The sequence below is a fragment of the Dromaius novaehollandiae genome, chromosome 3, assembly GCF_036370855.1.
Source record: "Dromaius novaehollandiae isolate bDroNov1 chromosome 3, bDroNov1.hap1, whole genome shotgun sequence".
Lineage (NCBI taxonomy): Eukaryota > Metazoa > Chordata > Aves > Casuariiformes > Dromaiidae > Dromaius > Dromaius novaehollandiae.
This window is the reverse complement of record NC_088100.1, coordinates 114,670,373-114,688,025: the sequence shown is the minus strand read 5'-3', so window position 1 is coordinate 114,688,025 and position 17,653 is coordinate 114,670,373. Positions and strand designations below refer to the sequence as shown.

Here is a 17,653-nt window from a genome sequence, read left to right as displayed (position 1 = left end):
TTTAGTAACCTCCTGCCAATGCCCCAACTCAACAGCCCTCAGGCATATGGAGAAGTTACCAGTCTTTTTCCTACTTTTCATCTTCTCCAGCTCCAAAAGCTCAACCAGTGAACCACACCGTTCTATTCTCCTTGCCAAGAACAACTTGGCTCCATTCTCCCTGTCTAGTAATAAGATGATCCAAGGTGACCATGCAGGTCCTGGCTCTGTCTTGGTACCCTTAGCATCGCTATGGTTATAGGGTGCATGTGTGCTTGGGGTACATTGCTTGGGTCAGGTGTTGCATTAGGACAGTCAGTGAAGGAGAGTTAATCTGACATACCTCTCTAGTAAACAACCCTCTCCTCTTGCCCCAGCCTCTGTGTGTGTGTGTGTGTGTGTGTGTGTGTGTATGTGAGAGAGAGAGAGCGAGAGAAACAAACATATTTTTGGCAGGCAGGGAAAAATAAGAAGGACTGAATGGGCTAGAGTCTTTTAACTTCTATCTGCAATGCTTAGGGGCTTGCAGGAGAGTGCTTATGGGTGTGTGTGGGTGTACGCATGTTTGAACGAGCTATTGTCCCTGACTCTGCTCTGACCTGATTCCTAGAGGTTCAAGGGCTCATATGTCTTACTGTGTTGTGCTAAAGGCTGTCATAATCCTCCCCTGCTTGAACTCAGTAAGCCACAGCTGCAAGAGTTACCATTTCTCAGGAAAGACCAGACCTTTTGGGAGCCTCCCAAACCCAGTCAGCACTCCAGTTTCACTCAGGCTGCATTCCCGTTTCCGATGTCCTCAGACATCCCAGCTCGAGCGGCAAGGCTGGAGACCAATGCTCAGCCTGCTGCATGACTCCAACATACGGATGCTGAACACAGGCTGCTTTTCAGTGATCAGCAGGGCTGCTTGGGGCTTAGTTTGGCAATGCAATTGCTTTTCCCTCTGGTCTGATTTGGTCTTGCAGCCCACAAACATAGGAGAGTATTTCCCAGAGCTACAAATGGTTCATTACCTGGTCCATGTACCTCCTTGTTCACCTCCCAGCATTCAGATGTTCCACTCCTTCAGGCAGAAGCAGTGTGACCACACTTCAGTGGTCTTCAGGGTATCTTATTTTGCCTAGTTTTTGTTTTCCACTGGCATTTATCTTTGATAGTAAAACCAAAAGAACTCATTAGTACAGTTATCATATGACAAGCCACATATCACAGAGTTACACAGGCAGGTTGTGTGCAGCAGCTATTCTGAGGAAATAAATCTGGACTTACCCAGGTGCAGATGATAGCCAATCCACCTAGACTGGATACCTCCTTTTACTTATTTCCACTCTCGTTTTCTCTCTTGCTCACTAGCTTGAAAATAAACACCTCCTCTGCAAAATAGCAAGTACATGGCTGACGGGAGGACCCTTTCTGTCCTTTCCTCAACACCAGAAGGCTTCAAAGCAATGTTTTATTTAAAGACAGATGGGCTAGATTCTCATTTAGGGCTTGCTGACACACAAAGTTATTCTGGGAGAACTCCTCTAGTATGGCTTTTCCTGGACTCTGTGCATGAGCAAAGCCTATTCCAGATGACTTTAACTTGAATCATTTTGAAAATGAAGTTATCTGAGCAATAACAAAGAATTCCTGTGTCAGAATACAAATGCAGATATGGAAATACCCTGGCATACCTGCTGTACTTCAGATCACCCATTTCTTTACACTGAGTTTTCTTGCAAGCCTAGACAATAGCAGCTGGTTCCTCATCTACATTTGGCCCTACCAGTACGGTGTAAAATGGCTGAAATGGCAAAAATCAATATACACAAATGAATTTAGGCTCCAGATGCATGTGCAGTTCAGTCTCCCCTTAATACACATTTAAGGATTGCCTGTGTTGTTCACAGATCATTATGCATTTTCCCTTGGGAGCTGAACTGTCAAAGTACCTGCTGGTTTGCATCCTGGCCCCGTCTACAAGGGAACAACCTGAGGGCCATTGGTCCTCCTCACCTCCTTTCCTGTATCACTTATAACCCAGAAAGATCATTTCTCTTTCCCTAGAGGCCTCTGTTGTGGCAGTGAGTGCAAATTCCCCACACGGGGGAATTTCCCACAGGCTGGACTTTGTACCTTGAGAAGGCAAGCTGCTCCTCACAGGAGCCATTGGTTTGGGAAGGATGGTGTGCCCCGAACTTCTCTCTACAGGAGGCCAGAGCACAAGCTCCTAATGGCCTTTTTTTCAAAATACGTAAAAAACCTCTAAATTTCTTATCTCAGTTCAGCTCCTGACACTTCACAGCTATTTTAGCAATTCCAGAGGTTGAGATAAATATTGGCTTTCTCAGTGAACTGCATGCACTTTAGCCACGTCTCAGTACACCTCCCATTTGTATCACAACTCAGTAAAAGAAGCTGTAAAAATCTTCTCCCGTGCTTCCCACCAGATTACTCCTGTGCTTGGTCAGGATGGCAGCTCTGACACCAAGGATGCAAGTGTGGAGGCCTCACCAACTCCAGTCACCATGCTTGCAGTCAGCAATACCCCCGGGTCCTGTGGGAATCACCACCATGTACAACCGAGGATGCAGAGCTTTGTCCTTTGATAATCCTCACTTCCACTTTTTATCCTCAAAGCACTGGATATATACTAACTTAATTAAACTTCACAAGCCTGCCATGGTGTCTAGGCCTGTCTGAAATCTTAAAATCTTCCCTGAACTCATGTCTACTAGATGGACTTCCTAAGGCAGAGACAGGACCCACATTCCTGTGGTATGAGAATAGATTCAAGCATTTTCATTTTCTGTTTAGAGGCCTTGCAACTTGAAGTTCATTCTTAAACCCTGCCTGAGATATTGGCATAACTGCTATGCTTTAGCCAAACTACAGCCCTTAGACAAATCTGGTAAAAGGCACATTACTGAGTTTGGACTTCATCAGTTTGTTCACGTTACAGGAAGATTGGGTAGTATGTTATGAAAAGTTGTTGTAGCACTGAATATCACAGAGACTGTGCTTGGCTTGTTATTACAATTTCACACTTTCTTCTGTTATAAGATGAGAAAAGTGCTGTGCAAATTCTGTACTGCTACAGTATCATAAAAACAAGTAAGGCTTGTACAAGAAGGAAAAATCTCGATTCCACTCAGCTTGTAGACCCCATGGGGGGAATACACCAGCAGCCATTTGGTCTGGTACAGCACCTGCCACCAAATCTTTATGAACGACAACTCTGAGATGTTGCCACAATTAAAAAGAATGCAGAATACACTGTTTTACATGTAGCTGCCCTGCTGTTGAGACTGTGAGGGGCAGGCACCGTCTGCCGCTTGGTTCGGCACGTCTCTGGATGGGAACGTTCCCAGACGGCTGCGAGGAGCTGAGCTAAAAGCCATTTCCAATATTAATGCCTCTATAAAATGATGAGTGCGAGGTACAGGAGAATTGTCTGACATCTCCCCCATGTTGCAGGGACAAGATGATAGCTTTAAAGATCTGACCAAGAGATGCTCCTGTAAAATGAAGCATATCAGCAAGTTCTAAATTGCTCCCTCTCTGCACCTTGGGTCTGGGCAGATAACACGCATGGGGGTCAGGGAAGTCGTTGGTAGGAATGGCCACAAGCTGTTGAGCAGGGCAAAGTGGCACCACAACAGATTTAGCATGACAGCAAACTGCCTCAAAGATGTACATCCATAGAAGAAAAACAGATGATGCACTGGGGACTTCACTGGTACCAGCAAAAAGCAGAGAAATGAGGGATGAATGATGAGATGTCCTTATTTCTTGGTAAACTTCTGCTCAGCACCACTTCTTCAGACACAGAAAGCATTTATCATGCCAGCAGAATCCTCCTGGTTCCCAACCATGTCCAAGCAACCACTTCTGGGAAAGATGTTTTTAGCCCAAACTTCTTTTTAAAGCTGATTTTACCTGACCAGAAAGTTTCAAAGACAGACTTGATTTCACACAATTGTTCAATAGGATAACAAAGCAGGAAAAATGAATCAATGAAAAATGCCCTGAGAAAATTTGAAAAGTTAAAGCATACTGTCACTACACCCTCAAACAATTTTAATTATATTGGTTTTCTAAAAGTATGTATGAATTAGATATTTTTCACTTCATACATTTTTAACATAAAAAATACATAATGTTCCACTTTGAGGTAGATGGTGCTTTTCATTTGGTTTAAAAAAAAATCAGTTCATTTTTTTGCCAATTTTAATACTAATTCAGCCTGTACCACTTTGGTATTTTTTTTTCTCTTTTTTACTTCCAGATGAATTATACCATCCATTGCATGTACCTCAGGGACAGCAGACCCATGGCCTTCCACAAAGCAGTGTTATGGGCCTCTCAGCCCTAACCCATCAGCAGCCTCACGAGCATTGCAACCCTCCATGATAAGCATCCACTGAAAAATCCCGTAGCACCCAGAACTCATGGTTCCATGATCTCTTAGACTGATATGTAATAAAAGCATAGGTAAAAAGCACGGTCCATGGATAGGCCTTTGCTGGCTAGGTAGTCCTCCCTGTCAGCCACCACAAGAAAAGCTGGACCTCATTTTTCAATAGTAATGACAAAAAAGAAAAAAAAAGAAAAAAAAAAAAGAAAAATCACCATGCAAACAATTTTAAGAGACAGGGAAGATTATATGGAAAATAATACTAGAAGAATGTGTAGCCACTTTGGATAAAACAGTACCTTAGAAAAAAAAATCATGGTAGAATGGCACCCATGCAAAAAGGCATATATACAAGTAAGCAGCAAAATCATTTCCAATAACAACATTTAGGTCCGGGCCAGCACCAGAATTAGCACTTTTGGAAAATGCTCCTGTGATTCCTTCCTCCACCCTATTTTCATAGACACTGGTTGATGTCCTCATCTTCTTGTGGTGCTTGTTTCAAAGCTAAATAATTTTTCAGGAAAAAAACCATCACAACATTAAAAAAAAAAAACCCACCAAACAAACCCAAACAAAACAAAACAAAATCCACAACTCCAAAAGTTGAAAATTCCCAGGCCTGAAGAGTCAAGCAACTCCTATGTCCCTCAGGAAGAATGGAAAGCATGGTTCTGTGTTGCTCTAAATATGAAATTAGGAAAACTCAATGTGAGAAATTGTCCCAAATTAGAGATTATTAATATGTGGAAGTGAGACAAGTGCCTTGTGAATGCCGCAATCATGAACAATGGAGAGTGATGAATGAAGGGAAATGAGGAGCCCTGAGGTAGCACTGACAGACGTTTTGTTCCCCAGCCCAGCCGCCCTGAGCTGGTATTTAGACATGAGGTTTGATTATCAGTCTTCCCTGGGTTTTTAGGCTGCCTTTGCAATGTATAACTGGGCAGGTGCCCGGCATGCCATCCACAAGGCAAAGAGCCAGTGGAGATCTGCCCAGGCCCAAACTGGTGCACATGCACTGCGCACACTGCAGAAGTGATTGCAGAGTGGGAAAGAAGTATTCCTCCCAGGATGGCTTTAAATAGCACTGAAAGCATTGAAAGGATGCAGATTACAACCGACTGCCCAACCTTGCAAGAATCTGCCCATATAACCTCCCAGGAAGGCAGAAACCTTGGAAAAGTTAGATGATAATGTTCTGCAAATATCTGTGCTTAACTTTTGCTAAGGCTCGCTATGAAGGGCAGATCTGATTGTTAGGCCAGTGCTTAAAAAGCACAGAGAAATAAAGGTCAAAGACAGAAACACTTAAAAACATGGCAAATAGGTCTGCTCACCTATGGAGGTGCTCGGACTGGGTAGACTACCCTGGCTTAACTGTATGAGACACAGTGACCCTGACTTTGAAGCACCTTGAGATTGGCAGTGTCACCCAATGGGGACTTCCAGCCCTGACAGCTGCTTGCCAGGAGCCTTGCTCTGTGCCTCAGGTTCTCCAGCTGCTGTTATCATGTGTCTGAGTGACTGCTCATCTCTGGTCTCATGGTACTTTCCTATTCTCGGCCCCAGCAGGCTTCTGCTACACCTTCACAGGCAGCACAAGCTAACTCAGCCTTTCCCACTGTTGCTGTGCTGTCAGCAGGTTGATCAAGTATCATCTCCTTGTTATCCTCCTTCAGAAACATTAAACAGGTGTCTCGAATGAGATGGGTGATTTCTTTATCTATGCTGCAATTTCCAGAGGAGCCAGGAGTTCGAAACTCAGGTCTAGCACTAGAAAGAAAGGCCTAATATTATTCCACAGCAGAAACTGGTCTTTCAGTAAGTCTAATGATGAAGTATGTCTTCCTCCACCTTAGTTCTGCCTAATCTTAACCTTACTTTTAACCTTTCTCTGTGTCCACAGGTGGTGGGGCACTGAAAGCCCAGCAGCCTTCTGGCTGCCAAAAGACAACAGGTTAGGAAGAGGAAGATCTCCATATAGGTCTTTCCTAAACAGTACTGAAGTAGGGCCATCCCAGGTCCTACATTTGATTACGTCATTGGATGGGGGAACTTTGGTATGATAAAAAATAAGAAAAAGCAGCATTAGAAGAAGAAATTAGTAGCATTATATGGGGCAAAAGATTTCTGGATTTCTTTGTTTCTGAAGAAATCTCTTTCACCTAACAGCTGAAAAACTACATAGATTTAGATGAAAACTAAGGCACATTTTTCAGCAGTGAGAGTAATTGTTTGGGAGTCTTTTTGTTTGTTTTTGCTTCCCCGCACTGTGTCTTCAAGCTAATTTCCTAGCCTCGATGTTTTCATAGAACTAGCCTCTCTTAAATCTTTGAGTCCCAGATTCCTAGGTCACTATGAACATATTAATTTATAAGCAGAGGGACGAAAAGCATTTCCAATTTATTTTTATAGTTGGGGTTAGCAAGCATTGATGTGGGGGATGTAACACCCTGCAGTTTCTAAGGGCTGTCCCTCTCCTGCCTGCCACTTGCTACAAGAGGACAGAAATAGCCATGTCACAGGCGAATTTCTTTGTGTCCAGGCTTGCAGGGACTGCCACCTTCAACCAACCTCTGCAGCATGGAAAGAAATATGCGCATGCATATCTGGAACTGCAGCCATCCAAAGAATCCATCAGCAACATGGTTTAGTCTCAATTAATAGCTTTCCAGAAAAAAAAGGGAGGGGACAAAGCTTCTGAACAACTGGACAACCCAGGACTCTTCCAAGCACAAGACAAGCTTATGCATCAAATATCATCCAGGAAAGCATGAGTTTAATTAGTTAACTTTGAAATTGGAAGTCGTTGCTTAAAGAAGAAATCACACTGGCCAGGTGTTACACCACTGGCCAGGTGTTATACCACTACCAAGTCATACAGTATTAAAAGCACTCAAGCCAAGTTCCAGGTGCATTTACATCTCTGCAGAATATTAACACCACAGAGGGGATGCTCAGCTTGCAGACAACTGCCTTCTTCCGCGCCCCCCCCCCCCCCGCAAAATCTCATAACTCCTGATATATCAGCCCAGACTGATTTCAGAAGCAATTAGGCAAAAACTGAAAAGGCTAGAGCCACTGTGGTTAGCTCTGCAAAACTTCAGTTTCTCAGCTGGAACCATTAGACACCAGTAACAGATGGCCACAAGGAGCTTGGTTCCTAAGAAAACCCTGGGACCCCCACAGCACAAAGGTGATCCAGCACTGGATATAAAGTAATATAATGGAAAAATAGTTTCCATGCAGCAGGCAAACAGTGGCACTCATTGCTGCAGGATATTGCAGTGCCAACAAGTTCAGCTAGGTTTTCAAAGTGTTTAAGAGTGAGTAGGGCCATCACTGTCCATTGAACAAAGGTATTACAGCTCTGTAATGACCTTCTTTCAACCCTTTTGCTCCAATTTCTCCCTTAGGATAATAGTATTGGAGAGAGCCACACTGTCCAAACTTACACTAAAGCCTCTTTACGGTCCCTGGTGCTTTGACCCTCACGTTTAAGCATTCAGCTGGCTGCTCACAGTATTTCCAAGTGATGTATTTACTCAAGTTGGTATTTGCTCTGTAATGGGATTATCTCATTTCAGTAGTGCAAGGCAAGGCAGATCCTACTTGTCCCCAAATGTGCTTCTGCTCCCCAGAATGAATCTTCATGCTCCCCAATACCCCTTTTTTGAGGCAAGCAGCTTATCTACCAGGGGCTGGGCCATTTAGAGATATAGAAGGGCTACAAGCATTTCAAGAAGTGTTTTACTATGTTTGGCTTCTCAGCTACCACTATCCCACACAATCTTAGTCCTCTCAGTCCTAAGCTCAGCAATGAGCTCCAGGATAAGCTGAGTTGAGACACAAGCAACAAAGCAGGCTGAGTTTCAGTGCTCTACAAAATAGGATGCTGAGAATGAAAACTGCTTTCAGGTTTCCTGACAAGAAATGAAGTGGGAGAATTACATTAGTTTTTGGCTAGTTAAGGACACACTTATTTTAGAAATGAAGCTTTCCAGTTAAAATATTAAAATAAAAAAAAAAAATCAGAGACAGCAATAGTCAAAACCTGTCTTATCAACTCAGGTCAAGAGTGTGAAAATACAACTACAGGATTAGAGAAGCTCCCTTGAAAAGAAAGGGGCATCAAAATATTTTGTTCAGACATTTCAAAAATGAAATGTTTTGGCCTTCCTCTCCCCTTTTGCTGCTGACTTGCGAAGCCAGGTCCCCCCTTTAGCTTAGGTGGATGCCCAAACATGGGGGGAGGAGGGCGGTGAAGGCCCCCATGAAAGCAGCAGCAGTACAGGAAACAAGGAAAGGACAATTGAGAAATATCCAACTCATCCTCAATTAAGCAAGTGATGGCAACTGACTTGCTTGCATTCGCAGACAAGAGGATAGCGTGGCATTATGGGATGTGCCCAAGAGGTGGCCAGAGCTGGCACGCTAAATACTCCTGTGCAGCCCTTATACAAGTAAAAAACTTGTGGTCGCTCATTAAATTGATCTAAGCTGGCCCTGTTTCAAATGGGGGTTGGACGAGAGCCCTGTAGAGGTCCCTTCCAGCCTGCGTTACTCTGTGAATATCTGCATCTGCAAACACCTTGTGCTTTGAAGTGACCTCACTTCATTTCAGCCAGAAGCACTAGCAATGACTGGGCAAAACAACACAGGAAAACATGCAAAGGCAAATCAACCCATCCAAGTGTAGACTTCACTGTCCTGTTGGAAGACCTCACTTTCAACCACACAGCAACTTCATCTGCAGTTCTTCCGGAGGAAGATCACTTCAGTCCCAAGGAAAGAACCCCCAAAACACATTGCTGCACCATTTGTCCAAAGTTTTGAAGTTACATCAAAAAATTGAACTAAATATTAAACCCCTTAGATCAGCTGGTCATGAAGCAGACAAACTTCACAGGCTATGTCTTCTCTCAAGATCAAAGACCTAAGGTAGGACATGGGAAAAGTCAGTGATGGGAATAAAGATTTTTCTAATAAGTGACTCCCATTTTCTGTCAAGATTTGGGGCAACAGAGTTCAATGAGGTCTTGAGGGGCTTCCTGACTTATCTGTCACTAGACTGGCAAAAGGGAGCTGGAGAGAGGAAATGGCTTTGAATTTGCTGGGTTCATTAATTGGAAGCAACCACAACCATCTCTTCAGCCAGCCACAACCCACGGCCTGATTAGATTTTCACCACAGGGACAGAAGAGATTGCATATTTGCTACCACAGATTTAAAGGCTGCCTTCAGTTGTAGAGATTTACCTGGCACTAATGATTCTGTGTTTTGTAATGAGAAACCACTTCAAAGCTAGCAGTTGCACAGCCGCCTCCTCCTCTTTGGTATGGGGCTGCGACTGTTTTCTAGGAATTCAGCTCTAGCAGGCCAGAGAAAGCTAACCAGAGAGGAAACAACCTGTTGGTGCGTAGCCAAGGGAACCTTTACAGCCAAATCTGCCAAGTCCTGATGGTGTGCGATAAGGTTGCTGTCTCTGCCATGCGGTCTGTGCATCATCCTTAACCTGTTGCTGCCATCCTCCCTCAATTTGCCATGCCTGTTTGCAAGCTCTGTGAAATGGGGAGTGATAACCTGAACAAATACTGATACAGATGTGCTGATAAGGTAGCTACAACAGCACCCTGCTCTCACTGACCCCCCCAAGTCTCCTGCTTTGGCTGGCGAAGGATGGGAAAGGGGTTGATGCACTGCCTGCAGGAGCACCTTATCAGCTGCATCTGACCCCCATGGCACTGCTGGGCAGGTTCGCCAGGGCAGCTGCCATGGCAAAACAACCCTTGGCCCCTGCTTTTCCTTGGCCCTTGTGCTATCCCTTCATTCTCATTCCTCTCAGGAAATTCATCATGAAAATATTTCCTCTCCCTCTATTTTTGATGCTAAAAGCTTGTCTTAGACTCCTTTAGCTACTATCTCCACAGGCTAGTGTGTTATAGCAGTTTTGGATTCTTCTGGTTTAGGAAGGGGAAGATACTTAATATAAGATACCAGCACGGCCATATAAACCACATGGGGTTTCTACCAAGACACCAGTATCAGCAGGATCATATGGGGTGGTTACTAACCTGTAAGTCATGATGGTGGCAGAATTAAATATTTCTGCCTCTCTTGCCCCTCCTGGGCTTTGCCGTCCTGGGTTCAGACACCAGTCCTCACTCTTTCCCACAGAGAGAGGGCTGATGAGACTGCTTGGTGGTCCTGCTTGCCAGCCGGTTTGCCAGAAGCAAAACTAGGCAGGGAAGAGGAGTAGGGTCTGTGGGGTGAGCACTGGACACATGCAGTGCCCAGGGACAGCAGAAGCAGGGGAAGGTCTTGCATTAGGAAAGGCACTTGGCAGTCTGCTGTAGAAAAGTTTTCTTATCACTACAGGAGGAACAAAAATTGGTTCTTACGTAAGGCTGCCCACAGCCCCTTTTTCCTCCTCCTATTGGACTTGAGCCTGCTATAGAAGCACCGAGGAGACGAAAATCCTCCTGGTTTTAAACTGTGGTATCTGTCTGACCTCATTAAGCCTGTTTCACCGACTGGCATGCCTTGGGGAGAGGCAGCAATCAGAGCCAGCTTTTCCCTATCGTATGGAGACTTGTAGTACAGCTCAGTCAGATGCTCTCCTTCCTTCCTTGCTTCATGTGCTGCTTCTCTCCTTATAGCAGGCCACCTTCCACAGCCTGAAGCACCAAACCCAGGTCTAACCCACTAAATATAAAACAGTCTGAGTAAAAGGACTGGACTGAGTTTTCCCTAAACTACCAGGAAGAACAATATAAAATAAAAATTCATAGGCATTTAAAACATTTTTTTCATATTATGCAAAAAAAATATTAAAAACTAAAAAAAATTGGGGAACGGGGTTTCCGGCTGGAATGATCCACATGACTCCAAAAGTAGAATCAGAGTGTTGTATTCTGAGATCACATATTACTCTGAACTTCTTAGACATGTACACTACTTTTTCACAAGTGGTTTGATCAAATACTTTCATACTTTATATACTTTCAGCTTCCAGTTTCAGTCTCGATATTGTTTAATGCCTTCTGCAATATTAAAAAGGCCATCATCTGGACCAATCAATCAATCTATCAGAGAAAAAATAGGAAAGGGTTTGAAGGTACTTTTCTGTTTAACCAAAGCCATGTGGTCTCAGTGTATTTTCGCAGACAGCTCCTGTCTGTTGTCCCCAGTTCTGAAATTACACACGACACCAGTTTGTTTGAGTGATATGCCCTGATCCAGGTAATCTATGCTGGGGATGAGTTGATGTCACCCTGTGTTGAGTTTGTTGACATTAATGTAAGTTGCTCATTTACCAAGGTCTGCTGTTCACCCCGATGAGAAATCAGAGCGACGTTTTTGCACTTGCGAAGTGGAAAAGGTCTCCCCAACCATCAATCCCCTCCCCTGCCACCCTGCCTCTCGTGTAACTCCTTACATAAAATAACTGATATCTACTGCAAAATGAGACTGGCATCTTGCCACACTTTCTCTTCAGAAGGCTGTCCCAGAACTTCATAATTCTCACAAAAGTCTGATTTTCAGCCTAAATGCATACATGGTCGATTTACACTCATTTGCTCCAATATTGTCCATTACCTTAAATAGCTCTTTCCCTTCCACACAGTTCTCCCTCTCTGAAGTATTTATGTATTTTTATTCTTCTTTGACAACCTTTGGAAATGTCTCATGGGTCTGCCATTCACACGCAAGAGACACATCAGAGATTCTTTGAGGAGCCACTGGAGTATTCAGCATTCTCTGTCCTAAAACGTTCCTCTAAAGTTGTGCTTGTTCATTTCCCAAAACTTCATTCAGATAACATTTGAGTAAATAAAAGCTGTCAGGAATGATGAGGCAGGATAGGAAAGTTTTGTCAGGATGAGCAACGCAAATAATTCCTTGTTAGAGACATCCATTTGCCTAATGCCATCTGTGCAGCTTTGGGAAGTTGTAGCATTGCCACCTCCTTCCCATGCAAAAGTTTTCAGCCTGACACCAGCCACCCAAGATGGCCAACACAAGCAGACCCTGCAGCTTCAGGATTCCTCTTCTCTCGTGCCCCAAGGTTGCCCTAAATGTCCACATCATCAATTTCCAAGCTGCAACAACTCTGAATGATGCAGAAGGCCTTATCTGGCCTTAGGTGTCTCCTCATGTCCCACCCATTAGGTGAATTGTGCATGTTCATCAATTAAACAAACCCACCAACCTTTGGGGGGGGGGGGTAGATTACTGCTTTCACACTTTACCTGCCATCCTCCTTTCCTGGCCACTTATCTGGTGTTTCTTGAGTCTCTGCCCTGACATCCAGCTACCTCAGAGTCACAGACACAAGGCTGCTGAGCTGTCAATCCCTTCCAGACAGAAAGAGCTGTGCATGCACCATGCTCCTCACCCAGACTGGGTCTGCTGTAACCAGTGGTGCTGGAGGCCTCACTTGCCTTTGTGTGACTGAGTGAGGCACTCAGGTCATTCTTCGCAAAAGCATCTCAGTTCAACTGGTAGGCAAGGTGTATTTTGGTTTAGATCCCAGACAGGTACTATCTCACTTCCATTATTTTCAATGGACGCTGGCTCAGACTCATATCTCTTTTCAAGAGTCTGCCTTGGCCTTAGGGAGGAGGCTGACTATTGAGAATAAGCTGCATTTGGAGTTGCAGCAGGCAAAGGATGGACACATCTCTTGTTCTGCCTATGCTGGGGTGGGACAGAGCAACCAGCTACACTGCTGGCATTTAATTTTCACCTAACAGTTCATAAAGTGCTTCACCAGCTTTGCCGTGAGTGTCTGGGGTCCCCTCCCCAAATAATTCTCACAGCACAGAAGTTTGCTAGGACTTTCTGTAAATGAGGCAGCCTTTTACAGCTATCTATATCTATATCTAATCTATATAACTTGTGAATATATATATATTTTATATATTTTATATATTTTTTTAATATATTTTTTTAAGGACATTTTGTTTCAATAGTAAAATGCCTTGGGGAACAAATCAATGACTTCTACATCCTACCCAGCCCACACATGAAATCCACCTCTCCTTCAGGGATGTGTCAGTACTGGAATATTAGCTGGAGACTGTGCTTTTTCAGTCCACTTATTACTTCTCCTTGACTTTGACAGGCCTCCAGAAGACTATGGAACATGCCAAAAAAAAAAAAAAAAAAAAAAAAAAAAAACAGGCAGAAGTTACTTCTCTGTGTGCTGCCTCATTCCCAATCATGCTCTTATGGCCCTGTATGCACAAGCACCAAGATGTATGTGTCCCAGGGCAGACAGGCATAGGTCATTTGCATCCAGGAGGTCTGCCCACTGTACCGCTTGCAATGACATGGAGAAGGAGAGATGTCAGTCACAGAGTCTTCCTCACCTCTCCTGGATTGTTCTTGGGTTGGCACCCCCACACTGGTTTGGGTCCGCCTTTTGATTGCTGTCAGCTCCTGAAGGAGACAAGTGTCTCCATCCTGCTTTGGTCAGTCATCAAGATATAATCACTGTCCTTGTTTTCCCAGTGGAGCGTATTGAAAAGCTGCAGGCTGATGTGTTGGGATCTTGCTGACCTGCTAATCTGGCTGCCCATGAACGTGAGATGTCCTCATAGCCCTTCTCCTGCTGTTGGTTCTTCTCGGTGCTTCCACGTCCAACATCCCCTTTCACTCTACAATCATAGCAATTCTCACATTTGTATTATAATTATCCACATAGTCCTAAAGGCATATTGATTTTGATTAACTTTCCCATGGAGGTAGAGGGAAAAAAAGGAAATTAATTAACATTTTTTAATTTCAGGAAGATGGCTTTGTTTTGGTATTGTCATCATGGAGAACTTAGTAGTAGTAATAGCAGCAGATGTCTCGATTGGTTTGCTAACTGAAGTCTTAGCTGAGGTGAGATCTTCTATTAATTGTATAGCTAAGCAAATATCTGATTTACTCTGTAGCTTCTCTCCAGTCATGAATAATACCCTTCCACCTTCTAAAATCCACTATGAAAGTTACCATCCCTCTGCCTTCTGCCATGCAGCAATACTTGATGTAAAGTAATTTAGATATTAATACGTGTATCCCCACTTTGGGAGGCAGGCAGCAAATGATACTGGAGTTTGTAAAGGCAGTATCTCAGTAAGAAACAAAGCAGCATTTTTTTCTCTTTTTTTCCTCTAAATTTAAAGCTGGTGAGAAGCATCAGGCTGACAACCCCGGGCAGGACCATCCTTGAGTCATGCTGCCTGACGGGACCAGCCCTCACTGGGTATGCAGCAATAAAAGGGAGCTAGAAACCTAATCAGCTTAGGAGCTTGTGGAAATCCCTCTACGTAGTCTCCTAAATCTCTGAGACTCACAAAAATCTTTGAAAATCTATCCTTTGGCATTTCAGAAACCCTTCCCCACTCTCCTTCATTGAACCTGTCCTGTGCAACAGAAATTACTGGGAAGTTCAGGGCTCTCAGACTTCTGACCCTGGCCACAATGGACAAATACATGAACCTGGAAAAATAGAAGTTAACAGGATGGGAGTTGTTAACCAGACAACTGGAGCCTTGAAAACAGAGGTAAGAGAAAGTTACATTTTTTTTTTTTTTACATGAAGTAGTTTCTCATCCTCCTTGTTTTTGTACCATGCAACATGCTACATCTCCGCAACACTAGGGTGAAAAAAAGAGGCAACACCATAGCAGTCATTGAACATTGCAAGCTAAGATTTCCAATGATAAAAAGCAGGAATTTCATGGATCTACAAAAGCATTCCGAAGCTTCCTACACAGACCAAGAGCCTGTGATCCTAATATACCTAGTTATTTCAGAAATGTCAACAAAAAGTGTGCCTGTAAATGAGGAAGCATTCCTTTGCTAGCCTCTTCCATTGTCTGTTTCTATATATGTGAAATTCTATTATGGAAATGTAGAAATCCTAGTACAGACACAATCTATGCTGCAGAGGACTGTGCAAAAAGCACCAGTAAAACACTGCTCATGTTCTGGAAAATACTGGGAGAACATCACAGGCTCGTCCATTTTTGACTTCTGTGTTATCAGATGATGGAGTGGATTATCTGTGTTACAGATGAACCATATGGTGCTAAAAAGGATAAATCCTTTTTTTTTTTTTTTTTTTTTTTTTTTTAAGCTTAGTATACTCACGCTCAAAAAAACCCAAGATGAAATTCTGATTGAGGTTGCGGTATAAAGTATATTTTCTGGTCTGAAGTTTAGCATGTTTTGTTGTAGCAGTGTTTTGCTCTGTCTGGGCAAGAAACAAGATCTCAAGATGGAGCCTGCAGGACTCTGAAGTTCCTCTGTAGATCTCCCCAGAGCTAGTCTTCAAGTTAGGAGTTCATTGCTTCACTGTTTTCCTATTGCTAGTTATGTCCCACTGAAATATTGTATTCACTTTCTTCACCAGCTGACTGACAACCTCCCTCATGCAGTGACTAATTTCCTCAAATATAAGGTCGGACCTGGAGGCCACTGACGGCTTCAGGGAGGCAGATGCCAGGGCTACAGAAAAAGCAGAATCAGCAGTTTCTTTGCTCTCATTGACCTTGGCCTGAAGGCAAATTTTCTTTCTGCCTTGTTACAGCTCTACTGCAGGCAATCAATGGGCCAGCCTCCCACCAGCAACGAGCAGCAGCCTGAGCCCCATCCAACCTGCCAGCCTGAGAACTGCTTCTGTGATCCAGGGTGCCACATGTCCCTTGTGGGCCTTTCCCACCCCTTGGGTAATAAAGGGATTGTTCCAACTTTCAAAATGTAGTTTGTGCCATTGTGGCATTAATACATCAGACAGCACCTCATCCCGTCAGCACTGAGTCTTAATTCATTCAATACAGTTCCAGCACTAATCCCGTTTAGGTCTGGAGAGGCTCATTAGGTGTTTAATAGTCTTGATTTTATCCATTTTCTCCAAGGGACTAAGTTGGGCTACAGCCTAGATCACTCAACACGCATGGAGAGCAAGAAATGGGAGCGATCAGACCCTGACAGTGGGGTTACAAACACCTCCCAGCAGAATTTTCTCCAAACGCAGCATTGTGAAACACCCAGATATACCTCCAGGCTGACCGCTCACCCATGTCCACTGAAGGGACCACACTGATATGGAGCATCTGCAGAAATCAAGATTAAATCTTCTCAACACTGAGACCTCCCCAGCGAGACCACCTGCAAGAGCTTCGCTTGGCTCCCGCTCTGCAAGTAACCAGCTGCTTTGTCTTGTCTTTTTGGCTCAGAACAGCTCCCATGCCACTCTCCTGCTTGTTTTCTCCCCACCAGCATGTCTCACAGCTCCCAAAGTCTTCATCATCCCCTCTGACAGGGCAGGCTGCTCCTTCCATATTGGGATGCCAGAAAGCTGCCCAAGATGATGTAGAGCATCCTTAACTCAAAAGCCAGCTTCACAGCAGAGTCCTCAACTTTGCAGGAGTCTATCAACTAGTCCATCCTGCCTCTCCAGCTGGGCTGGATGCCCTTGTCCACATCCTCAGGACAGCCAGATTGGCCCCTGGGGGAGTCACTAGCTGGAGAGATTTGAAAACTTCTCCAACTTCTTTCCAAGAACTTCTGTGAGCAATATGAAATGGTTTTCTCCACCAACAGCAGGGTGAAGGAGACAGTGTCAAGACCATGATAATGATATGATTTACGATGGGATTGACCTAGCTTTTCTCCTTGCACTCCAGACAGACTGGAAATTACATAATCAATAGCACAGAGAGACACATCATTCTGCAGAGACCTTGTTTGCTCAGGCCCCACACAGTAACAAAGATGACAATATTTTTTTAAAGGAAAAAAACCCCTCAAACCAAAAACAGTCATCAAACTTACAGCTTGTTTAACATAGGCTGGTCTCCAGATAAAAACATGGCAAACCAAAAAGACTGTCATTTGAGACAGTCTTTCCTGAAATTCACCTTAATCCTTTATCAGTATTCTGGCTAGAAAATTCCTTTAAAAAAGCCCCACTTGGACAGGGAGGATTCAGAATGGATTGATGCCCAAGACTTCAATTTGGAAACCTTGCTATAAAACAAAGTATCATGTTTTCTGTGCAGTGCAACAGCTTGAATGTTGCAAGGACATTATATTTGAGCTCAGCAAAGTCAATATTTCAAACAGCTTAGGCTCCAAAAATCAGATATAAGAGAAAAAAAACATCAGACAAATTTTAAAGCAGGAAAACCACCAACACAACACAAGCTAACAGGACCGTCAAGCCTTGCAGTGAGAGACTGTCCAGTTAGACCAGCTGGGAAGCAGTGGCTGATG

At 43.8% G+C, this 17,653-nt stretch overlaps 1 long non-coding RNA gene across 5 annotated transcripts in view; it reads left to right on the top strand.

Moving 5' to 3' along the window:
* LOC135327947 (uncharacterized) overlaps positions 1–16,134 on the top strand; it is an 82,977-nt gene extending 66,843 nt beyond the window's left edge. For 4 of the 5 annotated variants that reach the window (XR_010388623.1, XR_010388622.1, XR_010388620.1 and 1 more), the window contains 2 exons: positions 14,763–14,937; positions 15,966–16,134. This is a non-coding gene — a long non-coding RNA (uncharacterized LOC135327947). Of the gene's footprint in view, positions 1–6,926; positions 9,323–14,762; positions 14,938–15,965 lie in introns of all 5 variants that reach the window. The other variant, XR_010388621.1, reaches the window with a different exon arrangement.
* Positions 16,135–17,653: the final 1,519 nt, after the last annotated feature.